The sequence below is a fragment of the Notamacropus eugenii genome, chromosome 1 (assembly GCF_028372415.1).
Source record: "Notamacropus eugenii isolate mMacEug1 chromosome 1, mMacEug1.pri_v2, whole genome shotgun sequence".
Classification (NCBI taxonomy): Eukaryota; Metazoa; Chordata; class Mammalia; order Diprotodontia; family Macropodidae; genus Notamacropus; species Notamacropus eugenii.
In genome coordinates, this window is record NC_092872.1 from 463,517,387 (window position 1) to 463,540,733 (window position 23,347).

General features: G+C 40.1%; 2 long non-coding RNA genes across 2 annotated transcripts in view; one reads left to right on the forward strand and one right to left on the reverse strand.

Annotated features, from left to right (window-relative positions):
* Positions 1-5,815, forward strand: part of LOC140519287 (uncharacterized) — a 107,719-nt gene extending 101,904 nt beyond the window's left edge. The window contains exon 3 of the long non-coding RNA XR_011972157.1: positions 5,711-5,815. This is a non-coding gene — a long non-coding RNA (uncharacterized lncRNA). The remainder of the gene's footprint in view (positions 1-5,710) is intronic.
* A 5,808-nt stretch (positions 5,816-11,623) lies between these two features.
* LOC140519289 (uncharacterized) overlaps positions 11,624-23,347 on the reverse strand; it is a 43,200-nt gene continuing 31,476 nt past the window's right edge. The window contains exons 3-4 of the long non-coding RNA XR_011972158.1: positions 20,575-20,716; positions 11,624-11,815 (exon numbers count right to left, since the gene is read on the reverse strand). This is a non-coding gene — a long non-coding RNA (uncharacterized lncRNA). The remainder of the gene's footprint in view (positions 11,816-20,574; positions 20,717-23,347) is intronic.

Here is a 23,347-nt window from a genome sequence, read left to right on the forward strand (position 1 = left end):
TTTTAACATACAGTGGTGAATAAGGGGCAGCTATTATCTTTCTTTTCTCTTCCCTTTCCTTTCCCCTTTCTCTTTTTCCTTTTTCCTTCCGCTTCTGTCTTCCTTTCCTTTCCCTTCCCTTCCCTTCCCTTCCCCTTCCCTTCCCTTCCCTTCCCTTCCCTTCCCTTCCCTTCCCTTCCCTTCCCTTCCCTTCCCTTCCCTTCCTTTCCCTTCCCTTCCCTTCGCTTCCCTTTCCTCCAATAGGCCCATAAGGAAATGACCTGTCCCAATGCAGACTGGCACCAACTGTAATTTACCGTATAAAAAAGAGTTGCTTGTGGCTCTTAGAAGTCTAGTTACTTGCCCAGGATCACACAGCCAGTATGTGTCAGAGGTGTAATTTGAAATCAGTTGTTCTGACTCAGTTGTTCTGTCCTCTATCCATTATGCAGAGGCAGCTATATTCAAACACCAAAAAATAATTGATTACAACTCTTCTCCAGTAGTTGTGTGTTTCTATTTAGAATCCTCTTGTTATGGGGATACTCTAACCTTTATGATGTACCCAGTATCCATCATATCATTTTTTCACTCAGAGTCTGGCTAACACATGACTCTGAATGCACCCAGACTCTGAATGCACCACTCACAGCGCTTGGAAGAAAGGTTGAGAAACACATCAGCTTGCTCCTCCTCCTCTTCTCTCACAGGCAACCTCTTTAAACCTTGCTGTGGTTTATACATCCCATGTAGTAGACCTAGCAGGCTCTGCTACCTCTTACCCCAATCATTTCCCAGAAAATATAATGCATATACACAAAAGATGAGATGCAGAGAACCAGTCAGAGGGATGTACCTCACTCATGCCTCATAGCAGAGAACGTTGCTGCTGCTGTCACTGCCATTGGCTGATGTGAACATCTGGGTGGTGAACTTTCATGTGAGCACTCCTGGTAGAAAATCTAGAAGTGGCCCTGCATGTCTCAGGTACTGCATGTCTACATCATCCCTGCCATAGGACTGTGACTTAAATGAGCTCTTTTGCCTTTAGAAGAAGTATGTAGCTTAGGAAGAAACAGAGTACAAACATACAGATTAACCTATGAGTCCAAACAGAGCTTGTGCTTGTAGGGAAGATGGTAACACAAACTCGTCTTTCTGAGCCACATCTGAGAGGCCCTTTGAATGAAAAAGCATCTTTCAAGCTGACAGAGGACTCATTATGATGCCCCATGATCTCTTTTCCTCCCTTTTTTGAGATTAAAAGAATTTCCTCCCAAATACTTAAACTTAAATGTTAAATCTTGAAGGCAGGGGTTATTAGAGTAGCTTATGGTCAACCTAGTATAGAATGAGGATCTAGGAAGGGAAAAATCCTGGGTTTCCCCATTATTAACAATTATTTATTTAATAATCATTTCTCTCAGACCAACTACAGACCAGAGTAACAGGCTGACTGAAAATTTTGTTTTTTTTTTGACTTCTATTGAGGTACAGAACAGAAGACAGAAGAATTAGAGAAGAAAAAAGAAGTAGAAAAAGAGAGGGAATGAATGGGGAAAAGAGGTGATAGAGATAGAGACAAAGACAGAGGAAATTGAGAGAGAGATGAGAAAATGAAAGAGAAAGAGAGACAGAAGAGAGGGAAGTTAAAAGAGGAGAGAGAGACAGAGAGATAGGAAGAGGCAGAGAGAGGAGGGCAGGGAGAAAGAGAGAAAGAGAGAAAGAGAGAAAGAGAGAGAGAGAGAGAGAGAGAGAGAGAGAGAGAGAGAGAGAGAGAGAGAGAGAGGCAATTTTAGAATAGAACTTAAAAAGATGTTATTCCTGATTGCCTGTGAAAGAGACAGAGTTCTAGAATGCCTTTCCCAGGAGCTAAGAAACTTATCACTGCTTCTGTAGACAGGACACCCATCATTTGCCATGAGAAACCTAGCTTGCTCCTTTGGACCTCAGATAAACCCTTCACTCAGCACTCACAGAGAAATTCCCTCAGACAGAAGGGGGTATCCTGCACAATGGTTTATATCTCTCTGAGAAAACCCGAGGGTTAACTAACAAATGAATTCCTGAGGAGAGACTTTTTACTCATAGAAAGGAGAAGAGAAAAGAGGGAGAAAAACCTTAAAGACTGGATTCACAGGGGACAATCTTTGCTTCAGTAACTTTATATTTAGATTACAGTGGCTGGGAGTTAATTAGCCTTGCTAGTCTTTTTTCCCTCCTCCCATCTCCTTTTTCAGACTAATTAGTAAGAAAACTGGATATAAAGAAAATCGGAGTCATTTTGAGAAGGGAAGAAGGAAGGCTAGGGGAGAAAAACACCCTCAACACTTTATATATAACAGCCCCCTTTGGAGGCTATTAGCTTCATAATGACCAAGGATTGCTCTGGATTCTGACATGAGGAAATATTGCAGTCTCTGGACTCATTTATGCAACGAAGGCTTTAATGATGTGAGGCCTAGCGGCTTGGCCAGAGCCAGTTGACGCCTTGTGTCACGTTATTTAATTATGCAATGATCAGCAACCTTTACATTTTAATTAGGGAGCCACTGTAATGAAGCTGCCCCCTTCTCTATGTGGCTTTCTGCTCCGGAAAGGTCTTCTCCACTAATTGGTTGTTTGGAAACTTAATCTTGACACAGCTAGGCAGGTAGATGTTCCTGTGCTTTATTTCTAATATGTTCTTTGGTCTTTTTCTTCCCCTCCTCTTTGTTTTGCCTAATTAGTGCTAATAATTTAAAAGCTGCATGGCACTCCTTTGATTCTACTACTTACCATAGATATAAGCCATTCTATTAACAGATATTAAATACTGCTAATACTCGGTGACACACTATTAGAGCCCGCCTGCCAACAGCCTCCCCTCTCTGCATCACAGACCCTGGCTTGTCACACACCTTTCATTCATTGGGTTCCAAGGAAAAGAAAGATTCCACAAACCAGCTTGGAGTGCTGTATCTTAATAACCGTTCATGGCCCCCTTTATAGTGTGCTGGCATTGAAAACCCGCATGATTTATTCCACATTTCAGGATTTTAATGATTAATTCATGAATGTATCTGCAAGAATGCCAAGGTCTCCAAAATAATGAAAACCTTTTTTTTTTTAAAGTTGTTTGTTTTCATTTCAAATCAAAGCAATATGTCTTGAGCATTTCTGTCTTTCCTTCCCCCTCCCCAACTTGCTTTCCCCTGGGGGAAAAAAAAGAGAAAAAAAGGAGCTCATTTCATTGGGGTCTTGATAACGTTTTGACAAGTAATAGAATTCATTTACATTTATCAAAATAAACAGATAAGTCGTCCATCTTCTCCCTGTTTTGGTTGACACAATCTCTCACCCCCAAAGCACAGTTATGTAGGGCTTATTTAGCCTTGCTTTCCCCAGTCTTCTTTTGAATTCTATGAAATGCTGTCTTTTATTTTGATTCTGGGCAACTCTGAAAGATTTGATAACAGCACCTTTCTTAGACCCATAGAATGAAACATTATTATTTTCATTAGATCCACAACTAGGGTAGGGCCACTAGACTTTTGTCTCAGGTTAGAAAATTTAGAGGACACCCAAATCCTAGCATGCTGTTTCTTCTCATCAACAAATTAGAAACTTCGTGGTATCTAGGAGTATGTTTCCTTTCCCCATTGCCTATGCCCTGGATGGACCTATCTTCCTCCCTCCCCCTCCCTTATTCCTGATCATTCCACTTGTCCCAGGTACAAAAACTACTAGTTAGATCTCTAGCTTTCAGCAATCCCCAAGTTCTAAAATATATCAGTGAGTGCTGGCAGAAGGTAGATTTGATTGTATTTGGCCTTTGTATCCCATACAAGAGAAGTAACAACTATATTAAAAAAAATTCTCAGATAAGCTCTGCAGTCCTGGCATAGCTGGAGTACAGATGTTAATTGTTATCTTTAAAGCTTCCCTATTAGGACTGCCTCCAGAGAGATGTTGTCTCTTTTTCATGGGGCCAATATATTATGCTAATATATTCACGTAACTTTAGTCCCATCATAAAGTGGACGGTAACAAAATAAGACTGATCTATTGGGGACATATTCTTCTGTGTGGGCATATAACTTCTCAATAAAAAGCAAATTCATTCTAAATTGATGGCTAGATTGATGCAATATGCCTTTACCTCTGGAGAAAATAGCATTTGAGAGGCTTGTATTTGGCCTTCTCAATGACTTGAGGCCAGAGATAAGAGTAAGTACAGTGTAGAAGCTCTGTCTTGGGAGTTAGATGACCTGGTTTGAAAACTTGTCACTAAAATTTATTACCTGGATGACCTTAGGAAGGTCACCTGACCTCTCTAGGTCTGTTGCCTCATCTACAAAATGACGGGTTTAGACTTGATGACCTCTGAGGTCCCTACTTGATTTGTGATCCCATGACTGAAATTTAGAATCTGGTGTTCAACACTCTTGAGTTCTTTCTTTATTTCTTTTTTTTTTGCACTTAATAGTATTTTATATTTTTCCAATTACATATAAAGACAGTTTTCAACATTCACTTTCATAAGATTTTGAGTTCCAAATTTTTCTCCCTTCCTTTCTTCCCTCCCCCACACCCCAAGACAGAAAGCAATCTGATACAGGCTATACATGTACAATCATATTAAACATACTTCCACATTAGTCATGCTGTGAAAGAAGAATCAGAACAAAAGGGAAAGAACATGAGAAAGAAAAAACAAAAAAACAACAGCAAAAGTGAAAATAGTCTACAGTTTGATCTACGTTCAGACTCCACAGTTCTTTCTCTGGATATGTTTTCCATGAGTCTTTTGGAATTGTCTTGGATCATTGCACTGTCGAGAAGAGCTACATCTGTTATAGTTGGTTATGACATAATATTGGTGTTACTGTGTACAATGTTCTTCTGCTTTTGCTCACTTCACTCAGCATCAATTCATGTAAGTCTTTCCAGGTTTTTCTGAAATCTGCTTGCATATCATTTCTTACAGAAAAATAGTGTTTCGTTACATTCATATACCACAACTTGTTCAGTCATTCCCCAATGGATGGACATCCCCACAATTTTCAATTCTTTGCCACCACAAAAAGAGGTGCTATAAATATTTTTGTACATATTGGTCCTTTCCCCTTTTTTATTATCTCTTTGGGATACAGACCTAGTATTGGTTCTGAAACAAAGGAATTTTGTAGTTTTATATATATATGTATATATATTTATATATATATTTGCAGTTTTATAGCCTGTTGGGCATAGTTCCAAAGTGCTCTCCAGAATGGTTGGATCAGTTTATAACACCACCAACAATGCATTAGTGTTCCAATTTTCCTACATTTTCTCCATCATTTATAATTTCCCTTTTTTGTCATATTAACCCAATCTGATTGGTATGATGTGGTACCTCAGAGTTGTTTTAATTTGCATTTCTCTAATCAATAGTAGGTTTAGAGCATTTTTTATATGACTATAGAGAGCTTTAATTTCTTCATCTGGAAACTGCCTATTCATATCCTTTGACCATTTATCAACTGGGGAATGACTTGTATTCTTACAAATTTGATTCAATTCTCTGAGAAATGAGGCCTTTATTAGAAGCACTGGCTGTAAAAAACTATCTCTCAGCTTTCTCCTTTCCTCCTAATCCTGATTGCATTGACTTTGTTTGTGCAAAACCTTTTGAATTTAATGTAATTAAAATGATCCATTTTGCATTTCATAATGCCCTCTCTAATCAACCTCCCATTGCTGCAAGTCTCTCTTCCAGGCTATCATTCATAGTTCCTTCCAGGATTCTCATCTGGCATGATCTTGAGGTCCTTCAACAACCTAGCTGTCCTATTCCGGAACTCTCTCCAGCTTATCAATATCCTTTCTAAAATTCAGTATCCATAGGAACGGGTGAGCATTTCAAGAAAGAATAACATCATGAGCAAAGGCCCTCAGAAGGACTATTTGGATGGGAGGGCATATGTTGGGAAGTAGTGAAGAAACAATGTTGGCTGTGCAGAAGTGGGCAAGGTTGTGAAAGGTCTTCAGAGCCAAACAGAGGAATATGAAGTTGGAGCAATGGACAATAGACTACAATATTTGTACATTCTCAAGAAGGGAAATAACATGATAGAGTATTTTAGGAAGGTCAATCTTGTGTCCTAAGTAGGATGAGTTGGAAGAACTAGAGACTGGAGGCAGGGAAATTCACTAAGAACTATTGCAGCTTTGAGGTGATGAGGGTTTAGGCTAAGATGCTGTCAGTAGGAATGCATAGAAAGGGAGAAAAATTGTGAGAATTTGCAAGAAATAACAAGACTTAGTGATGAATTGGATATTGGGGATAAAGGAGAATGAAGAATAAAAGATGACTCTAAGGTTGCTAGCCTGGAGGCTGGGAAAATAGTTGTATCACACTGACAGAAATAGAGAATTTGTAAAAAAAAAAAAAAATGGAACCAGTTTGGGGATCTATGCAAAGAAGATGATGAGGTTTTTTTTCAACTTGTTAGGTTTAGGATAATGATAACACATTCAAGTGGAGACACATGCAACTGGAAAGACAGAACTAGAGTGTGTGGATAGGAGACAGAGCAGCCAAAACAAATATACTTCAGAGATGTGAAACAGGCATCTTTAAAAGTGACAATAATAACATTTTGGAGACTTGAAAACATCTGACTCCTCACAAACATCCCAGAATTCAAAATTTGAGGTGCTAGTCACAGGCCCAAACAGGTATCTTTCTTGAATGGCAGCCTAATTTTTTGTTTTACAACCATGCTGTATTGCTGTGTAATAGAGACTTTTTGCTGTGTGCTGTTGGGTGTTAAATTTTGTGAATGGAAGTTATTGGAGACTTTTGTTTCTGTGTGACTGTGGGCCTTGTTGGTCCGCTGAGGGCTTTCCTGGATAGAAGTTTCCTCGCTTGACTCAGTGATTGGCTCTTAAGCTCAAGCCCATCCTAACTCCTTAACCATAAAAAGTAATTAAAATGTAATGAGAAATGCTTATTTTCCTTAACACTTCATTTTCACTGAATGATGTCTCTTGCACGGTGACCTGGATCAAGAAGGAAAGAGAAGGTAAAATACAGCCCAAGGATGCTGGACTAATGTGAGAGAAGACCTGGTCTGAGAGGGTCTAAGACTATGACAAATGGGGTCACTGGACCACTCAGAGCTGGAAATGCTGGGACTGTAAGTTACTTCTAACTGGAGGGAAATTCTGGTGAAAGTCCTGAATCTGTGTTGGAAAGACCCTGGGAAGAGAATGATGTGGTTAGGAATAGGGCAGGCCCTGAAGAAACAAGGATTTTGGCTAATTTTCTACAAGGGTAGTAGAATTAGAAATAAAATAGTCCTGGGTTCTGATGGCCTGGACCCTATAAACTTGCTGTATTAACTGTATGTTCTGGCCACACTGCTCTATTTGCCATTCATAATCCATAGCACTCCATCCTCAATCTGCAATCCTTACCCAGCCTGTTCCCAGTTTCTAGAATGCTCTCCTTCCTCATTTCAATCTCTTTGAATGCTTACTTCTCTTCAAGATTCAACCTTTCTGGAACCCTCCCCTGGATGGTAGATAGCTTCCCCCAAATTATTTTTTCTGTTTACTTGTTTTTGCACTGCTGTTTTCCCTCAGTAAAATGTAAGCTCTTGCAGGACTGTTTTCCTTTGCCTTTGCATTCTCAGTGCTTAGCACAGTGCCTTACAAAGTAGGTGTCCGAACTGAATTAAACAGAAAAAAAAACTTGGGAAATTTTGTGAACAGAGTAAACAGAGGGATGACTCCCATGCTGCTCTAGGGAGCTGGGCCTAGAGTCAGAAAGACACATCTTCCCGAGTTCAAATCTGACCTCAGACACTTACTAGTTGTGTGATCCTGGGCAAGTCACCTAAACCTGTTTGACTCAGTTTCCTTATCTGTAAAATGAACTAGAGAAGGAAATGGCAAAATGCTCCAGCATCTTTGCCAAGAAAACCCCAAAGTCATGAAGAGTCAGACAAGACTGAAATGAGTAAGCAACAACAAAGAGTAAACATCTTCATGACCTCTCTCTCTTCCTATTGTGGCTTAGTGTCTGCCCAGGTCATTTATTGGGCATTTAAGTCAAAGGTGAAGGAAGAACTTAATGACCTTGCGAGCTCTAGCTCTAAATCTATGACCCTTTGTACCATTGCCTAGACTCAGTTCTTTTGACATGTGGGCTAATCTTCTCTTGCTAACAGGATTATAAATCTCCACCTTCCCCCTAGCACCCAGCACAGGGCCACCTTACTTGACCTTAGTCTTGTATTCTGGGGAAAGGAAACACTCCTACAGAGGGCCTGATATCACCTCAAACACTCAATATGATCAAGCATCCTTTCATTCTCTTATACTGTCCCTCCCCAACTCCTTCCCTCTATACTTCACAAATCTCAAACCCAGTTAACCTCCCCAGTCCTATCTCTTTTGACGTATACCTGGGGAAACAGTCACAGCTTGGATGAAAAAAATGTTAATTGCTCCAGCAAAACTCTGCCATGACTAGAAAGTCTGATGACTAGAAATTCGTAGATTAGAAGCCATTCAGTCCAACTCCATCCCCTCACTCTGCAGATGAGGAAACCGAGGCCTCTGGAGATTGTTACCTGCCGAAAGTCATACAGGTGACAGCAGAGACAAGATTTTTGACTGAATAGCCTGGGCTTTTTCCATTGAACTATGAAAGAGGAGAGTTTGTATATCTGAGTAGAAAAGCGATTATCTTTTATGTTCAACATGCACCTTTCGGTTTCTCATCCTGCCCATTATCTAACATTACCATCGTCACATATTTCAGACACCATGGTACTAATGTGTAATTTGTCACTGCAATTTCCATTTTATGACACAATTTGATTTATGCTGCCTCCTTGCATGGGAGGTGTTTCCAAAGCATATCACTTGCAATGTATATATTTTGCAAAATTGCTGCTCTGTCATAATGACTTTCCAGTGAGGTTAAAAAAAGTTCTCTGTATTTCAAGTAAACACATTCTGCAGAAGTTTCTGACAGCAAACCCTCCCTCCCCCACTCAGGGGGGAGATGTGCTGGGTGGCCTGCAGAGCCAACAACAACTCTCACACTACCAGAAAGACCAAAAGGAAGGGACATTTCAGAACTCCTGGCTGGGGCTACTTTTTTGAAACTGTCATGACAAGGTTTTTAAAAAATAATTTTATTGATATTTTCTGTTAATATTACCATCATATCCCATGTATTCCTTCCTTTCCCCCTTCCTGAGAGCCATTCCATAAAATAAATAGTATTTTTTGAGAGAGAAAATAAATCAACACAACTGATCAACAAACACTGAGAAACTCTGAAAACATGAACAATGTTTTATCTGTGGATCTCATATCTCTATGATGGGAAGGTCGGGGATATATTCTTGTATCTTTCATTCAAGTACCACTTGATCTTTATGATTTCTTACATTTATTCTTGATTTTGGGTGTTAATGTTTTTGCTATTTATACTGTAGTTACTGTGTATATTGTTTTCTTGGCTTTGCTTACTTCACTGTGTTAGTTCATGCAGATCTTTATCACACATATAATTTTTTACAGTACAGGTAGTATTATATTATACTCATGTACCACAATTTGTTTAGCTACTTCCCAAGTGATAATCTACTTTTATTTCAATTCTTAGCTATAACAAAAAGTGTTACTCTCTATATATTGGAATAAATTGGGACTTATCCCTCACTAATGGCTTCCTTGGGGTATAAGCCCAGTAATGGAGTCTCTAGTTCAAAAAATAAGGACATTTTAGTCACTTTATTTACATAATTCCAAATTGCTTTCCAAAATGGCTATACCATTTTATAGCTCCACCAACAATATATTCATGTGCCTATCTTCCCACAAGCCCTCCAACAATGACTATTGGCAGCCTTCACAACAAATTATTTCAGATGATTAGTGTTTGAGCAGAAACTTCTGTACAAGCTGACATTCCCCTAATTCACTGATGGGTTTGAGGCAGGTTGGTCATGCTCAATCTGGTTTAGCCTGTCTTCCACAATGGCAGCTGTGCACACCATAACTTCTTGGAGTCACAGGTAACAGTTGGTAAAAGACGGACATCAAAGGTGGATGATCAGTCCTGAAAAAAGTCCTTGGCAAGCCCTCATACCAGAGGTGTTAGTCCTCCATGAATATCTCGTACACCCCTGGTAAAATGAATAGAGACAAAGTACTTCCATTTTGAGGAATTTTGCTTAAGAAAAATAATCTCTCTAGTGTTTTAAAAATACATTTGAATGCTGTTTATTTTTAAGACATTCTTTTTAAAATTTTGAGTTCCATATTCTGTCCCTCCCTCCATCCCTTCCACACCCATTGAATAAGCAACAAATCTGATATCAATTATACATGTGAAATCATGCAAGACATATTTCCATATTAGTCATATTTCGAAAAATGCAAGAAAAGTAAAGAGAGGAAAATATACTTCAGTTTGCACTCAGAGTTTATCAATTTTCTCTCTAGAGATGGATAGCATTTTTTCATCTTGAGTCCTTTGGAATTATCTTGGATCACTGTATTGATCAGTCTAGCCAAATCCTTCACAGTTGATCATCATTAAAACATTGTTCTTGCTATACATGATGATCTCCTGGTTCTTTCTTTACTTTGCTTCAGTTCACATATTTCTTGGCATTTTCCCCCTGAAATCTCTGCTCTCATCATTTCTTATAGCACAACAGTATTGTATCACAATCATATGCTACAACTTGCTCAGCCATTCCCCAGTTGATGGTATCCCCTTGATTTCTAATCCTTTGCCATCACAAAAAGAGCTGCTATGAATATTTTTGTATTTATAGGGCCTTTTTCTTTTTCTTTGATCTCTTTGGGGTATAGATTTAGTAGTGATATTGTTAGATCAAAGGGTAGGCACAGTTTTATAACCCTTTGGGCATAGTTCCAGATTGTTCTCCATAATGATTAGACCAGTTCACTATTCCACCAGAAATTCATTAATGCACCTATGTTTTCTCAACCCCTCTAGTATCTGTCATTTCTGATAGGTGTGAGGTGGTACCTCAGAGTTGTTTTAATTTGAATTTCTCTAATCAATAGTGGTGTAGAGCATTTTCTTTATATGACTATGGACAGCTTAGAGGCACGTAGGTGGCTCAATGGATAGTGCTCTGGACCCAAAATCAGGAAGACCTGAGTTCAAATGTAGTCTCAAACACTTACTAACTGTATGACCCTGGGTAAGTCATTTAACCTTTGTTTTCCTTAATCCACTGGAAAAGAAAATGGTAATCCACTCCTGTATCTTTGCCAAGAAAAACCCATGAACAGTATTGGTGTGTTCATGGGGTCATGAAGAGTCAGATGTGGCTGAACAACTGAACAACAACGTAGATAGCTTTGATTTCTTCTTCTGAAAACTGACTTTATATCTTTGGACCATTTATAACAGTTGGGGAATGACTCTTTTATAAATTTGACTCAGTTCTATACTCAGTATATCTTTCTGAAATGAGACCTTTATCAGAGAAATTTGCTGTAAAATTTTTTGATATTACTTCATTTTCTATGGCATAATGTAGTTTTCCTGATTATTTCTTTTAATTAGGTTTCTCTATTGTTTTTAAGTTTATAAAATGCTTTTCTTACAACAATCTTATCATGTAGGTCATGCAAATTTTATTATTCTTGTTTTACAGATGAGGAAACCAAAGTTCACAAATATGACATGATTTTTTCCATAGGCACACAGCTCATGATCTCCCAGGCTTATAGAGTACAGGGGAATTCTTTCCACCTCTTGGGACAGGCATACCCATCAATCGTGGTCTGCTACTGTGGGTCCAAGCTAGGAAAGCAAACATAAAGGAAAGAGATTTAATAGAATGACAATCTTGTGGATTATCAGCTTCAGCTTTTCAGAGTGCAGATTGGATCTTTAAAAATAACTTTTTACATTCACTTCCAGTACACAGCCAATCAGCAGCATTCTGAGGCAACTTAGGTGAGATAAGAAAAGCATTTCACAGGAGAGGGAGTGGTAGAGAAAGAGGGGGCTCAGCCAAGGGAGAAAAGGGAAGAATCTGGAATGTAACTGGCAGGATTTATTATTAGAATAGGAAAACTTTCCTTGTTCAAGGGCAAGACACTATGGGAAATGACCAGATACTTTTACAATTGTAAAGCTCCTATGTAAGCTTCTTGAGAGGAGGAACTGTCTTGCTTCTGTATTTCTGTATTTTCTCATCATTTCCCTCTTGGCTGCATTCCTCTGGATGTCACTATGGTCTCTGGAATCTTTTAAAGCAAAAGTGCAGGGTCTCATATCCAAGATTAACAAGTAGTTACAAGAATGAATGGGACCATCTGATTTACTATGTACTTGCCTAATTGGTTCTGGTTTATTTCTCTTTCAGTAGTGGCTAGGGACTTTCTACTATTACATCACTATGCAGTCAGAAGGGATTTCTACATTGTTAGTCCAAGATATTTTGAAATTATTCTGGTTCCTATTTTTCCCCACAAGAGACAGAAGAGACTTTAGAGATTATATAATTCAATCATCTGATTTTACAGGAAATGGAGGTCTAGAGATAGAGCATGACTTGCCCAAGAAAACACAATTAGAAATTGGTAGAGCTAAGATTTGAACCAACATTTTTTGAGGCCATGGCTAGTACTCATTTAATTATGCCAGAGACAGGAGTTCTTTCATTAATTTGTTTGAGAATGAAAAGTAGACCTGCAGTTAAGATTTTGTTTTGTTTTGTTTCTGATTGAAGAGTTGGAAGTTTGGGCTGTGCTAGACGCACATTAAGTACTCAGGTCTGTTCTCTATTTTGAAATGTTCATTGGCATGTTATGGTATATGTCACCATTTTGGCATACAGTAATAATAGAAAAAAAGAAATGGATTAGGTGTTAGAAAACCTGGGTGGACCAGTAGAAAATAAGCTCCTGAAGGGCAGATTCATTCTTGCATCTGTATTTCTGCATTTTCTCATCATTTCCTGTCTAGCTGGATTCCTCTTGACTTCATCATGTTCTCTGGTTTCTTGTCATCCTGCAAGGTCATATCAGTTCTGAATTTCATACCTCCTAAGTATCGCTGGTGGTCCTCCCTCCCTCCAGTTGGAAAGGGTGGGGAGTGGACAGTGGAGAGCTTCTCCCAGATTCTCTATTTAAGGAGGACATCCGGGGAGCCATCTCATCATTTCTCACCTGGTTGTACTCCCCTGGACTTCATCATGCCCCAGAGTCTAGCAAACCCACCCCTCCCCACTGTGCTTTCACCTTTTGCAGTGAAAAGGGTTTTTTTAATGTGTTTTTTAATACATTTATATGTGGTTTTTTTATATGTATTTTTTTTTTTTATAGCCTGTGAACTCTATGAGGCAGGGACTGTCTTTTGCCTTTCTTTGTATCTCCACTGCTTAGCACAGTGCCTGGAACATAGCTGTCATTTAATAAATGTTTTCTGACTGAATGACCATATTTCTATCTCCAGTGCCTGATATATACTAGGCACTTAATAAATGCTATCAGATTGACTGAAGTCCAGATTTTGCCACTTGCTAACTGTGGGACCTAGGTACATTATTTCAGCTGTTTGGGTCTGTTTCCTCATCTGTTAAATGGTGATAATATGCCTTGCCCCATCTTATTGAGTATATAGAGTATTAAATGAGATAATAGATACAAATTATTTTGTAAGCTGTGAAGTGCTATAGAAACAGGTTTCTAATATAATTTCCCTACCTCCTTCTCCCTCCAAGCTGGGTTTTTTCTTTCATTCATCAAACACTTATTAAACATCCACTAGCGTTCAAATAAATATTGTACTCTCCAGCAGAATATAAGCTTCTTGAGAACAAGGACTGGTTTTTGTTGTCTTTGCATCCCCAGAGATTGGTACAATTCCTTGTGCAGAGTAAGTCTGGGAAAAATGCTTGCTGAATTGTTTTTCAGAGCACCATACTAGGCACTGAGAGATATAATATTATAGATATTTTCCGTACTTAGCTATAGGCGGGAAGTAATAAGGAAATGAAATTTTTCATCTTTGCAAGCCAACTTTCCCAGGGTGCCCAGAAATCCCTGAACTGAGAGTAGGGTGGTGGTACAATTACTGGAATGAATATACAACGGCTTAATGGAGGTGAGTACTGGCTTTACTGCCCCTGGTCTCTTACTAACAGGACATCTCTAGATTGTCAAGGTCTTCCGTGGATAGCCACAGTGGCTGCCCCTGGGGCCACTGATTTTGAAATGAGTTTGGAGAACTTACTCTCCTTTCCTTCCCACTCACCCACTACAATTATATTCTAGGCAGATGGGTGATTCTGACACTTCTTAAGAAAACCACAGAAAGAAACAAATTTATGTAAAGCATTCAACACTCTAATTAAATTTCTGTGCAATCCTAGGGTTTGGGCTTGGATGCTGATTTGCACTTAAAAAAAAGACACAAAAAAGCCCACAAAACAAAAGCCCCAACCCAAGAACTCAACCCTGTAAAATGCTTTCATGTTGTTCTCTGCTTGACAAGTAAATGAAAAGAACCTCTTTTATTTCTTCCTTGAACACCTTTGTTTCTGTTGCTTGACAGCTTGGAATGAGTCTCTATTTAAACACAATTAAAAACATGGTATCTTTATGTGTATGATTTCAGACCCAGCAAAACTGGCCGAATGGGGGAGGCAAAGGAAGAAGCAACCAGGCAGGGGGTCCTGCCTGAGCAGGGACAGCAGATCAGAGGCAGAGAACCACTCCCAATGCAGGCAGTGTGGGAGAGAGGAGGAAGACGATCTGTGAACAGGGTAGGAGGGCAGCCCCGTATCTTTAAGAATCAACTATTCTGATCCCAGTGCTGTTTGTACAGCGGGTGATTGAATGGGCTGAAATCATGATAATAGCACGTATTTATGTGATTCTTTACAGTGACAAAGTGCTTTCACATCCATTATCCATTTCTTCACAACAACCACTTGGGAGATTGAATGGTATGGGTAATAATGACTAGTTTTTTCACAGTACTTTTAAGTTTTACATTCTATGTTCCTACAGCTAGATGGCAAAATGAATAGAGAACTGGGCCAAAATTGAGGAGGACTTGAGTTCAAATCCAGTCTCAGACAATGGGTAGCCAGGTAGTATAGTGGACAGAGTACCATGAAATTATTTTCCTGAGTTCAAATCTAGCCTCACACACTTGCTAGCTGTGTGACACTGGGCCTGACATTTAACCCTGTTTGCCTCAGTTTCCTCATCTGTAAAATGAGCTGGAGAAGGAAATGACAGACCACTCCAGTATCTCTGCCAAGAAAACCCCAAAAGGGGTCATGGAGAGTTGGACACAACTGAACAACAACAAGTTGTGTGAACCCTGGGACTTAACTTTTGTCTGTCTCAGTTCCCTAAACTGTAAAATGGGATCAAGAATACTACCTACGTTGCACAGCTGCTGTGAGGATCAGATGAGACAATAAAGTTCCTGGTATAGTAAACACTTAACAAATGTTTGTTCCTTTACTGTCATAGCAGCTCTATGAGGTTATTATCCTCATTTGACAGTTGAGAAAACTGAGGTTGAGAACTTGAGCACAACCTAGTCAGCAGCACAGCTGGGATTCAAACTCAGGTCTTCTTCCTTTAGATCCAGGACTCTCTCCACTATCCTACATTGTCTATGAGCAGAGAATTAAAGTGACTTGTCCATGGCTCTTAATAATAATAACTCACTTTTCAATAGAAATTTAAGGCTTATAAGGGGCAACTAAGTGGCACAGTGGATTGAGTATTGGGCCTGGAGTCAGCATGGCCCATCTTTCTGAGTCCAAATCTGGCCTCAGACACTTATGAACTGTGTGACTCTGGGCAAGTCATTTAACCTTGTTTGCCTCAGTTTCCTTATCTGTAAAATGAGCTGGAGAAGGAAATGGCAAACCATTCCAATATTTCTGCCAAGAAAACCCCAAATATGGTCATGAAGTCGAACACAACTGGAATGACTGAACAAGTATTAAAGCTTATGAATCTTCTCACAGAAGCCTTGTGAGGCAAGGTGTACAACGTCATCATCATTTTTTGGGGGGGACCTAGATCTGTGATCTCATGCTGGGGAGAGCTCCCACTAAGGAAACTCCCTCTGCATCCTAGCGGGTTGTCTGAGGCACTGAGAGAAGAAGTGACCTTCCCAGAGTCACACAAGCAGGATGTACTCTGGATTTGGGTCATTCTTACTCTGCGGCCAGGTCTCTGTTCACTACATTTACTACCTCTATTAAGACACCAAGACTCAAAAAGAAGTGACTTGTCCAAGGACACACAACTCATAAATGGCCAATCTGGGACTCGAACCCAGGTCATGAACACTAGATCCAAGGTGCTTTCTGCCACATACATCATTCTGCCTCTCACTTAACCCTATGTTTCTCTGTTTTATCTGTCAAATCAGGATGATAATACTGTAACTACCCAACTCTAGAGTTATTGTAGGAATAATGAAATATGCATGCGGCAAGTGCTTTTAAAAGAAAAGTGTAAGGGCTTTTAAAAAACAGAAATGCAACTTTCAGGAAGGAAGCAGCCTCACAGGTTGGTTCTCTGTGCCCTTCCTTGGGTAACTAATACTCTGGGGGCTCCTGGGAACACAAGGGCAGGAGGTAAATGCCAATTAGCTGTGGGAGACAAATAAGCTATTTAAGAATGCTCAGTGTCTTTTAAAAGATCTTATTTTAATGAATTTCAAGGAGCAAAAATATGCAGAGGCACCTTCTCAAAATGGCCAGAAGCAGTGAGGAAGCAGACTCCCTGAGCTCACGAAGATTTAAAACAGAAGGTGTGCCTCTGTTATGTGCACGGGTGTGTCTAGAAACAGGAATGCTTTCTGTCTTGGATGGTAGTAACTTTACCTCCCTAGTAGAAAGTGGAAGGGACCCAGGAAGGGCAGTGGAAGTGATGAGAGGAGAAAAGCTAAGAGTAAAGCAGTCTGTCCCCATAGCCTAAAAATTCCTTCTTGAAGGATGCTTTTTATGTGAGGAACGTGGGTTTAAAGAGAATAATGCTGAAGGCTCCACAAGTCAGGATATGCACTTATGCCCTACTTTTTAGCCAAATCAGACGTGGATCTCCTGTTCTACTGAACAAGCATTTCATTCTTGGTTAATGTTCTTGGTTAGCTCGTTAGCAGTGGGGTATGACAGGATAAGCAGTGAAACACAGACAGCTGGCCTCAGATTCAGGAACCTGGTATCAAATCCCATATACATAGCATTTGTGTGACTCTGGACAAAGCACTTAGTCTCTCAGCACCTCCGTATCTCTGTTATGAATGGCAAAGGAAGTGCTGATTTACTTTAGCAGAGGAAATTCCCTTGTCTGGAGTTCTCCATACCCCCAAAAAAAACACGTCAGTCTCTTTCTCATATTCTATGTCAGATGTCATCATATGCCCCATTCTAGTCAGGAAATAGTCATCAGAAATTCTCCTCTTATGAGATCAACCCAAGAAATATTTGGGAGGCATTTTATCCAGTTGTGGGAATGGGATTTATTTTCTTTCTTCTGTCCCTAGGATATGTTGTTATAAACTTAGCCTCCATATTGACCAGTGGTAGTACTGAGGACAGTGGCATGGCTGTTTGAGAAACAAAGCCCTTCAGAACCAGAGTCCAGAAGGACAAGGGGTAAAACTGACATTCCACATTTAGAATGATCTTGGATGAAAGGTGGGGCTGATATCCCTACTTTGGGGGGAGCTGTCCTGTTCTTTTTTATTTTCCCAGTGGCTGTGCCTATACTTTCCTTGAAGAAGTATCTACATAATTCCAAACAATGCAATAAAAACTGGACATATTCCTTTTTAGAAATTGCCAAATATTCAGATATTTGGGAGCTGGCAGGCAAAACAGAAGGGTGGCCATCTGGATTATTTGGCTTTCATCATCAGAGCACTTATCATGGTGACTTGACCTATGTATTCCAAGATATCCTTCCATTCTGTGAATCCCCTAAAAGAAGATGAGAGAATTCTTGAATCCCAGGGACCTTCTTTTGTGAAAAAAAACAGCCTCTAGTTCTCAAGGAACAAACTGGAGGAACCCCTGATTATATTCATCACTTGGAGAACTCAAGGATGTGATGCTCATTGCTATGATAAGCATAAATGAGTGAATCTCCTCTGGAATTCATGGTGGTTCACAGAATCTTAGTTGAGAACGATTTCAGGTCTACCCAGTCCAACCCATATCTAAACAAGAATACTTAATACAGTTGTCTTGTTTGCTCATAATCATGCTCATGTTATATCCTCCATTAGGTCATGAGCTCCTAGAAAATAGGGACCGTTTTTGCCTTTGTTTGTGTCTCCAGCACTTAGCACAATGCTGGCACATAGTAGGCATTTAACAAATGCATGTTGACTTAGTCATTCAGCTTTTGCTTAAAGTCCTCCATCAAGGAGGAACCCACTGCTTCCCAAGACAACCCATTCCACTCAGGGATAACTCTAATTGCTAGAAAGTTTTTCTTGACTTTAAGCCTAAAATTGTCCCTGAAATTCACAGCCATTTCTCTTAGCTCTGCCCTCTGAAACCAAGCAGGGAAAGTCTAATCTCTTTTCCAAATGATGGCCTTTCAAATACTTGAAGACAGCTATTATATTCCTTGTCAGTCGTTTCTTATCCAGGCTAAACATCCCCACGTCCTTCTTCCCAGCTCCTCATATGGCATGAACTCAGGACATTTAACATGATATTTACTTTGCCTTGGACGCTTTCCCACTAATCAACATTTTCCCTAAAATGTGTTGCCCAGAAGAGAGCACAATTTTCCAGATGTGGTCTGATTATCTTCTCGTGCGGTTTAAGATTATACTTATTTTACTAGCTACCATATCACACTACTGCTTGTATTGAGCTTGTAGTCCACTTAAATCCCCAGATCTTTTTCAGACAAACTCTCATCATAGTCAGGTGGTTTATCTGACTGAAAAACAGATTGCTGAAATTTTAATGACTCAGTGATTTTAAGGACCTTGGACTTTAATTGTACCACCTTGAAATAGATGGCATGATGTCAGTGAAGAAAACATATTTACACCGACGTCTGGAACCTGCCTTAGCTCTGAGGGTGAGTAAACTATATGTTAATTATTCCTCACTCGAAGAGAACCCAAGTGGTCAAGAGTATAAGGAGTGCCTAAGATGGAGCTGTCAGTTGTTCAATAATTTCTTGATTTACCCTGGACTGGGAATTTTGAAGTTAAAAGGCTGATTGGCAAAAATGAAAAAAGAAAAAAAATAGTCATATCACTCCCAACTTTCTGCTTGCTGAACCCCGTATGAGAGGAGAAACACACCTTTGAAACTTGTGCTTCTGGGCCCAGATGTTCAGAAGCCAGCAACAGAAAGCCCCAAGGCAGGGATAGTTTTCCTCAGACTCGTTTCATTGGGCCAGGTTTATTGGGTAATTTTTAGTTTGTTGGAGATTCTGGGATTCTGCTTGGGGTTCAGTGTGGCTGGAGCCCTTGCCCCAGAGATTCCTAACCTCCCAAGAGTTGGTGACTGGCTGCTTTTGGTCCTAGCAGTGTCCTAGGGGTTTAAGGGACTAGTATTCAGTGCTTTGACCATCTTCTCCCTAACCTTGCCAACCTCCTTACCACCTAAACCAGAAACCAAGATCTGGAAATTTTAACCCCTTTGTTTCTGGAACTTCTGCCCTGGGGTTCTACTGTCCTGCTTTGTGCCTGTCCTGGCCCACTATTTGAGGAAGACCCCTGACATGTTGTACTCTACTTTCTACTATTTTCTCCATGGCTTGCCCAGTAGCCTTGTGTATACCCTCTCTAGTCTTAGGCCTCTTCTTCCCCCAGTTATTTATTCTTTTTTGAGACAAGGTCCTCTCTTGTCCAGACTGGAAGTTGAATAGTCATTCAAAGACTTGGTCCCATGACTGATTGTCATGGAAATGTTGGCCTGCTCTGTTTCTGATCTGGGTTCGTCCATGCTTCCTCAGGTAGCCTAGCAATCCCCTGCTCCAGGGGTCTCACTGTATTGATTCTGGACTCCATATAGATATCTGATTGGCTTAGCCCATTGTAGCTCAGAAGTCTTGGGCTCATGGATTCCATCAGTTTCATCTCCCTAGGAGCAGGGATATAATTTGTGTGCCAGGCCCAATGCCTGGTACTCCCCCAATTCTGGAACCATGATCTAATCAATTCTGCCACTGTTCCTAGATGAGTTGTATCAATGGCCCTTATGGACCCCATTCATCATCCCAATAACTTTCTGGAGCAAAGTAACCATCCCTGACAACCTAGGTATGTTGTTTTCTCCCTATTGGAATATAAGCTTCATGAGGGCAGGAACTGTCCATACTTTGTATTTATACCCTCCATCATTTAGTACATAGTATGTGCTTATTAAATTATTTTCTACTAGTTCACTCATTCTTTCACTTGCTCCCTGTGTCACCTTGTTAAAAAAAAAGTCAAGGGTTGGTCATAATTTATACTAGAAAAGTTTTAAACCTAGTAATTTCATGCATTTGGCTTTGGGCAGCTACAGAGGGGAGGATGAATTGGAAAAACATAGTTGTGCTTACCTGCAAGGCTGGAATGAGTAACGAGGTTGGAGAGTGTTTAACTTTCTCTGAAGATTTCAGAGAAGTTTACAGACATGATCTCATCTGTCTTCAACTCCAAATGAACAAAGTCAACCTAATCCAGAAGTGTTTTTGTACCTCTCTGTTAGGAAATGAAGAGGCAATCAGTCCTTCCCATTAGCATGTAGACAAGCCAACTTGACACCTTTCAGAATTTTTTTTTTGTTGGCACGGGGTAGGGGGAGTTAAATCTCTTCTACAAGTGCAGAGTGACTTGAAAATCTCATTGTGGAGCTATTTGTCAAGGAGACAGTGATTTATGGAGGTAGATGAGAGAATGCACTAACTTAAAAGGTACAGTTCAGGCCTCGTTGCCTCTGTAGAAGGTAGGTCCTTTGGCTTTCAATTCTAATCTCAAATAAGGAAAATTCCATAGACTTGGGATCTCTCTTAACTTGACTATATCTATATAGTCCCCCCACACAAAGGGGGACACCCTAGAAGAGTCCTCATGAAGGATTCCTATTGGTGTAACTCATGCTTTTTTGGTGCTTTTCGGTAACAATCTCACTGGTAAGCTCCAGTCTGGGAGAGAATGGGGAAAAGGCAATGAATTTTGAGACTGAGGACATAGAGTCTAATCCTGGTTCTGCTACATTTTTTCTGGGTAACCTTGGGAAAAAATCACTTAACCTCTCTGGGCCTCAGTTTTTTCATCTGGAAAATTAAGTGGTTGGACTAGATCAAGAGTTCTTAACCTTTTTTTGTGTAATGGTTCCTTTCTGGCACTCCAGGGAAGCCCTTTTTAGAATAATGCTTTTAAACGAGTAAAATAAAAATATAGAGAGTTCCAAAGGAAACCAATTACATTGAAATATAGTTACCAAACTATTTTTAAAAAATGTACATGGGCCCTAGGCTAGGAACTCCTGAACCAGATGACTTCTAGGTCTACCTATGATCTAGCAGGTCTAGCTGTGATCCTATGACTGTGGGAAATCCTGTAAAATTTGAAAATCAAATCTTAAAGATAAGAGGGAAACAACATGTTCCCAGCAGTTATGCTGGGCAGATAGGAGTGCTACTAATTAACAGTTCTCAATTTAGAAATCACTAACGTACAACAGACACAGAGTTCATTCACCAAACATTGACTGAGCTAGTGCTGTATAGTAAGTACATTAGGGACATGGGTAATGACTCCAGAACATTTACTAGAATTTTCAAACTCAGGGTAATGACACCAAGGGCACCCTCAGTTGAGAGGGTTGTTGTTGGTGGTAAGGGTAGAGATAGCACCATGTGAGAGGGGCACCGAGAGTCTAAGACACTGGCCAGTTTTTGCATGGTTATCTCGGCTACCAATTCCTTTCATCCCAAAGTTATTTTGTGTTTTGCTTTTACTCATATATTCATATACTGTCTCACCTGTTAGTATGTAAGTTTCTTGAGGGCAGGGAATATTTTATTTTTTCTTTGTATCTTCAGTCCTAACACAGTGCCTGGTACATAGCATGCTTGTTGATTGGTACAAAGCCACTGTTACTGATGACTGGAATGGGGAGCAAGGCAGGGTAAGGCATGGCAGGAGCAAACCTTTGCATACTGAAGGACTTCAAGTGCTGGCAGGGCCCTCCAAATTTTGCCCCCTCCAAATTTACCACCCTGGGCATGGTCCCAGATGCCACCACCCAATCATAGCTCTGGCAGTCTCTCTCCCTTCGTGAAGACTTTCTTAGTCCACTCTAGCCCATAGAGACCCCTTCTTCCTCTGAATTTGCTACACTTACTATCTATACCCTTCACTTAGCCATCAACAGCAATTTAAAGACTAGTTTCTATATTATGATCTTAGGCAAGTCACTTCCCCTCCCTGGGTCTCAGTTTCCCCATATATGAAGCAGATGTTATAATGTGAAGATGTGTGTATGTATGTACACATACATATATGTATATATGTGTGTATGTATATACACATATATATAATTTGCCCCTATCTTGCAGAGATACTGTAATACATGCCTCAGGAATGTGGATGGGAAAGTGTTTTGCACTCATTGGGAGACAAATGCTATATAAATCTAGAATAAAGTAGGTCACCACTGGTTGTGTTCCTCATTCTTCATGAAAAACAATCCCTTCTAAGTACAAGAAGACTTCCTCTTGTAGTCCTAGACTCAGATCATGATCTTCCTTCCAAAGTCAACTCTTCTGATCAGACCCGTGATTTCTTCGGAGTGGGGAACTTCCCAGTGAAAAAACTCCGTTCCCCATGGGGTTCAGACTATAACTTACAGTCTTAGAGGGTTGCCTCAGGCACTGAAAGGTCTTGTGACCTTCCCAGGGTACCCCAGTCAATATGTAGCAGAAGTAGTACTTGAATCCACATCTTCTTGACTCCATGGCCAACACTCAGCTACTACTCTACTTTAACACGTTGCCTCTTCTAACTGTAAAGTGATGTTTTGGGATCAATAGCCCCTGAACTCCCTTCAAGTCCTAAACTTCTATAATTCTCTATCCCAAAATATGCTGTAACATACTAGATCTTCAAACTCCTAGACCAGCTGTCAGGAAGCACCAACCTCTAGCACGTATTGGGTGAGAGACTGTGTGCAAGTCAATCTGTTTGAATCTGAATTTCCTCCCCTCTAAAATGGAGCTACTCATCTACAGTAGGGAGATAATGGAGACTTGGCCTTGGAGGCAGAGAATCTTGGATTCACTTCTGGCTTCTGAAGCACACTGATGACCCTGGGCAGTCATTTAATTT